The sequence below is a fragment of the Hypanus sabinus genome, unplaced genomic scaffold, assembly GCF_030144855.1.
Source record: "Hypanus sabinus isolate sHypSab1 unplaced genomic scaffold, sHypSab1.hap1 scaffold_416, whole genome shotgun sequence".
NCBI lineage: Eukaryota > Metazoa > Chordata > Chondrichthyes > Myliobatiformes > Dasyatidae > Hypanus > Hypanus sabinus.
Window position 1 is genome coordinate 401,224 of NW_026781295.1, and position 10,971 is coordinate 412,194.

Sequence of the window (10,971 nt, forward strand, 5' to 3'; positions counted from 1 at the left end):
TTTTTAACTGGGGAACGACAGATTATGAGTCTATAAATTTAGCACATGCGGTTGTGAATTGGGATGATGTTTCTGTAGAGAAATATTGTATGGACATTTGTTCGATGTTTAGGGATCTTTTGCAGGATGTTAGGGTTACATTTCTTCCAGTTAGGAAGATAAAGAATGGTAGAGTGAAGGCACGACGGTGACAAGTGCGGTGGAGAATCTGGTCAGGTGGAAGTAAGCAGCATACACGAGGTTTAGGAAGCAGGGATCAGATGGGTCGTGCAGTGGATGTGATATGCATGTATTTTAGCAAGGTATTTGACAGGTTTCCACACAGTAGGCTAATTCAGAATGTCAGAAAGCATAGGATCCGGGGAATTGGCTTGGCTGCGGAGAAGTCTTTCAGGATATTAGGGTTAAATTTGTCCCGGTGAGGAAGATAAAGAATGGTAGGATGAAGTGAGGTGGATAATCTAGTCAGGTGTAAGAAGGCAGCATACATAACTTTTAGGAAGGAAGGATCAGATGGGTTTATTGAAGAATAGTGGGTAACAAGAAAGGAGCTTAAAAATGGGCTGACGAGAACAAAGGAGCATGAGAAGGCCTTGGAGAGTGGGGTAAAGTAATACCCCAAGACATTCTTCAACTATGTGAAGAACAATGGGATAAAAGGCGTGAAGATGGGACCGATTAGAGATAAAGGTGGGAAGATGTGCCTGGAGGCTGTTGGACTGAGCGGGGTCATCAATGAATACTTGTTTTTGATATTATCAAATGAGACGGAACTTGATGACGGTGAGGACAATATGACTGAAGTTGATGTTCTGGACCACGTTGGTATTAAGGAAGAGGAGATGTTGGAGTTGTTAAAATACATTAGGACGGATAAGTCAATGGGGCCTGACGGAATGTTCCCTAAGCTGCTTCACGAGGCGAAGGGAGAGATTGCTGAGGCTCTGCCTAGGATCTTCATGGACTTGTTGTCCACTGGAGTGGTACCGGAAGATTGGAGGGAGGCGATTGCTGTCCACTTCTGAAAAACGTTATAGACAATAGACAATGGTTGCAGGAGTAGGCCATTCGGCCTTGTAGGCAGAACCGCCATTCACTGTGATCATGGCTGATCCTACATAATCAGTACCCCATTCCAGCACTCTGCCCGTATCCCTTGACCCCGCTATCTATCAGAGCTCTATCTAACTCTGACCTTAATGCATCCAGAGTCTTGGCCTCCTCTGCCTTCTGGGTCAGAGCATTCCAGATACACACCACTCTCTGGGTTAAAAAGTTTTTCCGCATCTCAGTTCTAAATGGCCTACGCCTTATTCTTAAACTGTGGACTTTAGTTCCTGACTCACCCATCAGCGGTAACATGCTTCCTACCTCCATCGTGTCCAATCCCTTAATAATCTTATATGTCTCAATTAGATCCCCTCTTATCTTTCAAAATTCCAGTGTATACAAGGCCAGTCGCTCCAATCTTTCAACATATGACAGCCCCGCCATTCCGGGGATTAACCTCGTGAGCCTACGCTGCACTCCCTCAATAGCAAGAATGTCCTTCCTCAAATTTGGAGACCAAAACTGCACACAATACTCCAGGTGGGGTATCACCAGGGCCCTGTACAGATGCAGAAGAACCTCTTTACGCTTATACTCAATTCCTCTTGTTATAAAGGCCAGCATGCCAGTAGCTTTCTTCACTGCCTGCTGTACCTACATGCTTGCTTTCATTGACTGATGTTCAAGAACAACTAATTCTTGTTAGTAGGGATAGTCTGGGTGCTAAAAGTCTGGAGTATTGTCTGGAGTATTGTGTGCAGTGCTGGTGATTGGTGAGAGGGAGTGAAGAGGGAGTTTCGCTCTGATTCTGAATCTGTTACTGTGTTATCGGACTGTGTGTGGAGTTTCACTCTGTGTCTGACCCTGGGAGTATGTGATGGGACGGTGTGGCGGGAGGATCTCTCCGAGTCTGACCCAGGAATTTTTTGATGGAACGGTCAGGAGGGAGTTTTACTCTGTGTTTGACTCCGGGTGTGTGTGATCGGATCGTCTGGAGAGAGTTTCACTCTGTGTCTGACCGCCGGAGTGCAAGATGGAGCGGCGTAGTGGGAAATTCACTCTGGGTCTTACCCGGGGAATGTGTGATGGTACTGTGTGGAGGGAGATACACTCCGTGAATGACCCCGGGAGTGTGTGATGGGACGGTGTGGAGGGAAATACACTCTGTGTCTGACAGTCTGAGGCTTATTGTTCTCTCAATCTACATCTCTCTCTCTCTCTCTCTCTCTCTCTCTCTCTCTCTCTCTCTCTCTCTCTCTCTCTTTCCCACTCTAGTTCTACACTCTCTCTCTCTCTCTCTCTCTCTCTCTCTCTCTCTCTCTCTCTCTCTCTCTCTCTCTCTCTCTCTCTCTCTCTCTCTCTTTCCCACTCTAGTTCTACACTCTCTCACTCACTCTATCTAACTGCCCTGCACATACACTGTCGCTATGAAACACACCGTCCGCTAAACGCTCCAAATCTACGTCGCTCCACTCCACCACCTACTGTCCACACTCTTTGTGTCACAGGCAATTGCGAGGAGTACGAGAGAGAGATGACGTCTAGTATTACACTTAACCCCTCCAGTGAATATCTATTAACAGGAGTTGAGACTCTGCACATCTCTGTACGTACAGGCCGGTCGTCTGGTACCACACCACTTGCTTCAGTATCTGTAAACTTAACACCCTTTCTCTCGCCTCTTCTCTCTCCCCATCCTTTCTCCACCCGCTGCACACAATCCGGTCACACTCACAGATACTATCTCCGAGAGGCACATTGAATTCGAGACTGCGGGAACGCCGAAATGCTGGGTATTGGAGAGTTGGGCGAGGGTTGCGCAGATTTTTCTGAATCCAGTACAGTATGTAGCGATGGTGCTGGAGCTACTCACATCTTTGACCCTGGGAGTGCATTGCGATAAAATTTAGGGAGCTTCCCTAGTTCTGTGCCACTGGAAATGTGTTGGGTCCGTGCGGAGGAAGTTCCGCTCTGTGGCTGACAGCCGGGATTGTATGATGAGACAATCTGGAGGGAGTTTCATTCTGTGTCTGACCCCGGGACCATTTGGTGGGACGGTGTGTAGGAAGCTCTACTTTGTGTCTGACCCTGGGAGTGTGTGCTGAGACGGTTTTGAATTGAGATTCACACTTTATATGAACTCGGAATTATGTTAATTGACGGTGCAGAGGGAGCATTTCCCTGTGTCTGACCCTGGGAGTGTGTGATCGGACGGTGTGGTGCGATGTTCACTCTGTCGGACCACGGTGGTTTGTGATGCGGCGGTGTGGAGGGAGCACCTCTCTATATCTGGCCCCAGTTGTGTTCTTTAGTCAGACCCAGGCTGTTGTTCTCTCTCTCCACCTCTCTCTCTCTCTCTCTCTACACTCTATCTCTCGCCCGCTCTATACTCTGTCTCTCTCTCTCTCTGCCCCCGCACACACGCCCTCTCCCACTTTCTTCTCCAACTCTTAACTCTTTTGCTGTACCGCCTCTATTTCACACACTCTCTCTGTCTCCTCTCACATCCCGTAAGTTTCCTACGGCCCTCTCTGTCTCGGTGAAACACTCCTTCCGCGAAACGCTCGCAATCTCCGTCGCTCCACCCCCCACCTGCTCTCCTCAATCTCTGCGTCACATGCAATTGTGCGGTGTATGACAGAGAGATGAGGTCTAGTATTTTAACTCGCCCCTTCCACTGGATATCTATCACCAGGATCTGAGCTTCTCCACATCACTTTATGCACAGGCCGGTCGTGTGGTTCCACACCAATTGCTTCAGTATCTGAAAACTAACACCCATTCTCTCGCCTCTTCTCTCTCCCCATCAGTACTCCCCCCGCAGCAGACAGTCCGGACACACACAAATACCGTCTCCGAGAGACACACTCAATTCGAGACTGCGGGAACACCGTAATGCTGAGTATTGGCGAGTGTAGTGAATGGAGGAGGGAGAGGGTTGCTCAGTTTTTCTAACTCCAGTAGTGTTTGCTGCGATGGTGCGGGAGCTGCTCTCATCTTTGACCCCGGGAGTGCAATGGGATACAATTTAGAGAGGTTCCCTAGTTCTTTGACCCTGGAAATGTGGTGGGTCCGTGTGGAGGAAGCTTCGCTCTTTGGCTGACTGACAGGATTGTGTGATGGGACGGTGTGGAGGGAGATTCACTTTGGGTCTGACCCCGGGAGTTTGTGATGGGACGGTGAGGAGGGAGATTCACTCTGTATCTGACCCCGGGCGTGTGTGGTGGGACGGGGTGGAGGGAGATTCACTCTGTGTCTCACCCCGGGAGTGTGTGATGGGACGGTGTGGAGGGAGATTCACTCTGTATCTGACCCCGGGAGTGTGTGATGGAACGGTGCAGATGGAGCTTCACTCCGTACCTGACCGTAGTAGCGTATGACTGCAGTGTGTGCAGGGAGATTCATTTTGTGTCTGACCCCGTGAATGTGTGATGGGACAGTGTGTAGGAAGCTCTACTTTGTGTCTGACCCTGGGAGTGTGTGTTGAAACGCTGTGGAAGGGAGATTCACTCTTCATATCAACTCAGAATTATGTTAAGGTGACGGTGCATAGGGATCATTTCCCAGTGTCTGACCCCTGGACCCTGTGATGGGACGGTGTTGGGGGTATTTCAAACTCTGCCTCAACCTGATTCACTCTGTATCTGAACTCGGAATTGTATGAAGTGACGGTGCAGAGAGAGCTTCTCTCTGTGGCTGACCCCGGGAGGGAGTGATCTAACGGTGCAAAGTGTGTTTCCCTCTATGTCTGACCACGGGCGTGTGTGCTGGGATACTGTGGAGGGGGATTCACTCTGTGTCTGACCCCGGGAGAGTGTGATGGGACGGTGTGGAGGGAGCTTCCCTCTGTGTCTGACCCCATTTGTGATTGTTCGACAGACCAAGTCTCATTGCTCTCTCTCTCTCTCTCGCTCTCTCTCTCTCTCTCTCTCTCTCTCTCTCTCTCTCTCTCTCTCTCTCTCTCTCTCTCTCTCTCTCTCTCTCTCTCTCTCTCTCTCTCTCTCTCTCTCTCTCGCTCTCTCTCTCTTTCTCTCTCACACACTCTCTCTCTCTTTCGCTCTAAGCCCACACGGACACACTTCCGCTAACACACAACTCTCTCTGTCTCCCAACGCACTCCTTCTCTCACTCCTACTCCACCCCGACTCTTTTCTCTTTTGCTTTGCCTCCTCTGTCTCACACACTCTCCACCCGCTCAGATCCATTGCGTTTCTTGTGCCCCTCTCCGTCTTGGTTAAGCACTCGTTCCGAGTAACGATCACAATCTATGTAGCTCCCCACCCTCACCCACCTACTCACCTCACTCTCTGTGTAACAAGCAATTGTGGGGAGTGTATGAGAAAGAAATTTCGTCTATTATTACACATACCCCTTCCACTGGACATCTATCACCAGGATCTGAGCTTCTCCACTGCTCCGTATGCATCGGCCGGTCGTGTGGTTCCACACCAATTGCTTCAGTATCTGCAATCTTAACAGCCTTTCCCTGGTGTTGATCCCGAAAGAAATTGGGTTTCGTTACAGCCGCAACAATCAAAGAAAGTGCAGAAATATAGCAATATAAAAACATAAATAATTAAATAATAATGTTAATCATGCCAAGTGGAAATAAGACCAGGACCAGCCTATTGGCTCAGGGTGTCTGACACTCCGAGGGAGGAGCTGTAAAGTTTGATTGCACCATGCAGGAATGACTTCCTATGACGCTCAGTGTTATGTCTCGGCTGATTGTACACCTGTGCCTTGCCAGTATATTATAGAGTGGATGGGTGACATTTTCCAAGATGGCATGCAGCTTGGACAGCATCTTCTTTTTCAGACACCACCGTCAGAGTGTCCAGTTCCACCCCCACAACATCACTGAACTTACGAATGCATTTGTTGATTCTGTTGGTGCTTGCTACCCTCGGTCTGCTGCCCCAGCACACAACAGCAAACAAGATAGCACAGGCCACCACAGAATGGTAGAACATCCTCAGTATCATCCGTCAGATGGTGAAGTACCTCAATCTCCTTAGGAAATAGAGACGGCTCTGACCCTTCTTATAGACAGCCTCAGTGTTCTTTGACCAGTCCAGTTTATTGTCCATTCCTATCCCCAACTATTTGTAATCCTCCACCATGCCCACACTGACCCCTTGGATGGAAACAGGGGTCACCGGTGCCTTAGCCCTCCACCACCACCAGCTCCTTAGTCTTTTTCACATTAAGCTGCAGATGATTCTGCTCGCACTATGTGACAAAGTTTCCCACCGTCTCCCTGTACTCAGCCTCATCTCCCTTGCTGATGCATCCAACTATGTCAGAGTCATCAGAAAACTTCCGAAGATGGGAAGACTCTGTGCAGTAGTTGACATTCGAGGAGTAGATGGTGACTGGACAGGGAGACTGGACAGTCCTCTGTGGAGCCCCAGTGTTGCTGTCCACTCTGTCTGACACACAGTGTTGCAAGCGCACGTACTGTGGTCTGCCAGTCAGGTAATCAATAATCCATGACACCAGGGAAGCATCCACCTGCATCACTGTCAGCTTCTCAGCCGGCAGAGCTGGGTGGATGGTATTGAACGCACCGGAGAAGTAAAAAAAAGACCCTCACAGTGCTCGCCGGCTTGTCCAGGAGGGCGTAGACACGGTTCAGCAGGTAGTCGATGGCATCCTCAACTCCTCCTCGAACTACCAGATGAGTATTGGGTATGGTGAGTGTGGAGAACGGAGGAGGGGAACCTTGTGTAGTTTTTCTGACTGCATTAGAGTGTGCCGAGGCTACTTAACATTACTAACGGCGGGAGTAGGATGGGATTATATTTAGGGAGACTTGCTGGTTATCTGACCCTGGAATGCGACAGTGTGGAGGGAGGTTCATTCCGTGTCTGATCCCGGGAGCGTTTGGTGGGACTTCACAGACAGAACTTCACTCTGTGTCTGACCCTATTTGTGTTGGTTCGGACAGTCCAGGAATTATTGTTCTCCCCCCCCCCCTCTCTCTCTCTCTCTCTCTCTCTCTCTCTCTCTCTCTCTCTCTCTCTCACACACACACACACACACACACACACACACACACACACACACACTCCCTCTGTCTCTCACTCTCTCTGTCGTTTTACACCCACACACACAAAGTGATTGGATTTAGTTTGATTTGTATATCGCAGCTTTCTGGGCAGAAAGGTCTTAATTCTGTGTTTAACATTCTCTGCTCTGTAGGGAGGGAGATTCACTTTGTGTCTGACCCCGGGAGTGTGTGATAGGACAGTGTGGTGGGGGTTTCACAGTGTGTGATGGTGCGGTACAGTGTTTGTTCTGCCGATGCCGAGGGTCTCTCTCCTTCTCTATCTCTCTGAAACACACACACACACACACACACACACACGAACACACGCACACACACACACACACACACACACACACACACACACACACACACACACACACACACACACACACACACACAAACACACACACACACACTCACACCAGCACATCCTCTCGCACACAACAACCATCTTCGCTATCTGCACCCTTGTCTCCAAATCCCCCTTCTCCATTCGTCGCCGCCCTTACTCAACGTGAAAAAAGTAATCGATCCATGTTGAACAGCAGGCGGCGCCTGTCCTGGAAACCACCCTGTCACATTTCCATCAGGTGAAAACACAGTGTTGGTAGAGAGAAAGTGGGGTAGAGAAGGTGTGCAGACAGAAAGAGAAGGCTTAGTGAGGTGGGATGTGAGATGAAAAGCCTCACGGCGAGAGGGGTAGAGAGAGGGAGCGAGCGATAAGAGGTGCGAACCTGAAGCGGGATTAGTACATTCATGGGGAGAGATAGGGAGACAGTGACTTATGCAGAGAGCAAGACGGATAGACAGAAGCGCTGAGCAGAGCAGTGGGAGGGTCCGACGATCAAACTAGGAACCAACTGCGGGTGGGGGTTCGGTTCGAGGAGATACGATTCTCCAGGACAAAAAGGCTCTGCATGAGTGATACATATCCCTCCGTTCTTCAATTATTTTTCACTTCTCTAATCCCCTTCTTACACTCCGTTATCCCCCCTTTCTATTTATATCTCCATCCATAGTCGCTCCGCTGTATCCTTCTTCCCTCTCTGTCGCACTCTCCCGCCTCCCTCTGATATTCCGCCCCCTCAATGTCCCTCTCTCTGCATTGCGTTCCCCCGTCAGCTCGCCTTTTGCTTTGACCCTCCCACCACTAAATTAAATTTATATATACCCCGTCGTTTCACCCACTCTGTACCCATTCTCTGCTACATCTGACCCTAAACCCTCTTTATCTCTGCTCCTTCCTCCCTGTCCCTGTCACTTATTTACCTCTCTCCGACCTCCCCCATCCTTCCCTCATTCTCTCCCCCTTTCTCCCCATTCTCACAACTCCTTCCCCCGCCGCTCTCACATCTCGAGAACACCCGCCTTCACAGCCTCATTCTGACTCCTGCCCGGCACCTTCTCCCCTGCTCGGCCTCTCCCTTTATCTGCACATCATCTGGTGTTTGTTGGTGCCGGACAGACTCCCCTGTAAACACGGGCTTCCCCGGACAGCGGATACTTCCCCTTTCTGAGCTCAGAGACGCAGAGAATCCTCGACAGGTCGGACGACAACGAGACTTACATGAATGTGAAGTTCACGAAAACGGTCTTTGAGACCCCTTCTCGGGGAAAGGCGGTCAGAAATACTTTGCGAGAAAGATTCGGTTTGTGTCTGGCAACGGGGGTGTGTGATGGGCAGTTGTGAAGGGAATTTGTTTCAGTGTCTGACCCGGTGAGTGTGTGATGGGACGGTGTGGAGGGAGATTTACTCTGTGTCTGAACCTGGGAGTGTGTATTGCGACGGTGTGGAGGGAGCTTTCATACTCTGTGACTGACTCTCATTCTTCTGTCCCCAGCTGAACCTGATGTATCGTACGCGGAAGTTAATTTAAAGACCCCCTCGGCGCCCCGGGTCCGGAAAGATCGAGGTCAGTTCCATCTTTGCTAGTTTGTCCCTGTTTCGGTGACGTTTCCAATCCTGTCCAGAGATCTCAGGGCAAACGTACAGTTGACCACCCCACTGATTCAGTGTTTGAGAATAACACGGAGGGAACGCGTGGGAGATGCGAAGAGGGGAAAACACTCTTTGGTGGTCGGTGCGGAGTGTTGCGCCCTGGGAGGGGCGGATTAGAGGTAGCGCCGTGGGGTGGAGTGTGGAAGGAGTGCTGGGGGAAGATGGCATGGTATTGGGCGTGCGCAGGAAGGGGCAATGAGGAGCAAGCTGTGTGGGGTAGGGGTGGAGAATATGAGTTAGTTCTGTGTCGGTGTGGTTAGGAGGGAGGGCTGTGGGTGGGATGCTGGGGAGGAGCGCTGTATAAAACCTTAAAACCTCTCTACCTTTTCTAACCTCACTCTCTTTTCCCTATTTCCTGTTCTCCTACCCCCTCCTCCTTCCCTCCCTCGCCTGTCCCTCCCTCACACTATTTCCCCTACTGTCTCCTGCTGTCCCGATCTCTTCCACCTCTCTCATTGCCACCTCTCCCTCCGGTCTCTCTTCTATCACAGTCACCGTCTATACCACTCTCGATCTCCCTCTCGCACCCTATGGTTCTCTCTCAGCTCACTCTCATACCCCCGTCAACCCCGCCCATTCTTCTCACCTCTCCCAGTCCCTACGTTTGCCACTCATCTCCACTCCACCCCTTCTCTCTCTGTCCACCCTCTCCCTCTCCCCGTCGCTCTCCACCTATCGCTTACCCCCTCACTGAAATTCTCTTGTTCTTGCTTCCCCATCCCTATCCCACTTCCACCCTCCCTCTCTCTCCATTCTCATTCTACTCCATTCATCTCTCACGCCTCTCCGCGCTCCCCCGACACAGTCTGCCCCTCTCCCCTTTCTCTCTCCGTCATTTCTCTCGCATTTTCCTGCCCACATCGCGCTCTCCCCTCTGTGTCCGTCGTTTTCGCCTTCTCTCTGTCTCCACGTCTCCCTCCACTCTCTCTCTCCCCGTTCTCTCACACCCTCTCTCCCTTCACTTCCCCGCTCCCGCGTCTCTCTCTCCCCGACTCCCTCCCCCATTCCCTACCGCTCTCACTCTCTTCCTAATCTGCCTGTCCGGCTCTCTCTCCCAGACGGTCAGAACACCGCCTACTCAGAGCTGAACGTTCGGAAAAAGAAACCCCGCGTCGATAAGGACGAACATTCTCCCATTTCCTCGGGTCCCGGCGGGCGGTCAACCGCTGCAAGAACAGGTCAGAGTTCACAGCGATAACGTCAATCTGGAGCGGTCACGTGTCATATTCCCAAGAGTCCAAGATTCTAATGCATCTGCTTAGACCACTTCACCTGTCAGCTCGTCCCATAGGCTGACCACCATCAGGGTAATGAAAGGTTGTCACACGGTCCACAATGAAATCTCTTTCCCCTCTCACCTCAGACCTGTGCGCTCTGGTCCTCGATTCTCCAAGTCTGCGGAAAATAACCGTACGCATTCACCGCTCGTGTTTTCAGATGCCTTTGTATGGTCACCCTTACACTCCGAGAATTAAAGTCCCAACCTGCCCGATCTCTATCCATAAATTGTTCATTCCAATCCGGAAACATCCTTCTTCTCTCTGCTCTACTCTCACTCCCCCATCTTCCCTGACTAACCACCCCACTCTCTCTGCCCCTCTCCTATCCCAGTCGCCTCCTCTACTCTGTTCCCGATTCTGCCCAACTATTCTCCGGCAAACGTTTCCCCAACTATGCCTTTCTTTCTCCCCAACTCCCCACTCTTCTCCCACCGCCCTACTCTCCGTCCCTCTCTCCCCGCCTATTCTCTCCCTTTCTATTTAACCGCTCCCCGTACCCATTATCTGCTGCATCTAACACTCACTCTTCATCTCTGCTCCTTCCTCCCTGTCCCTGTCACTTATTTACCTCTCTCAGACCTCCCACATCC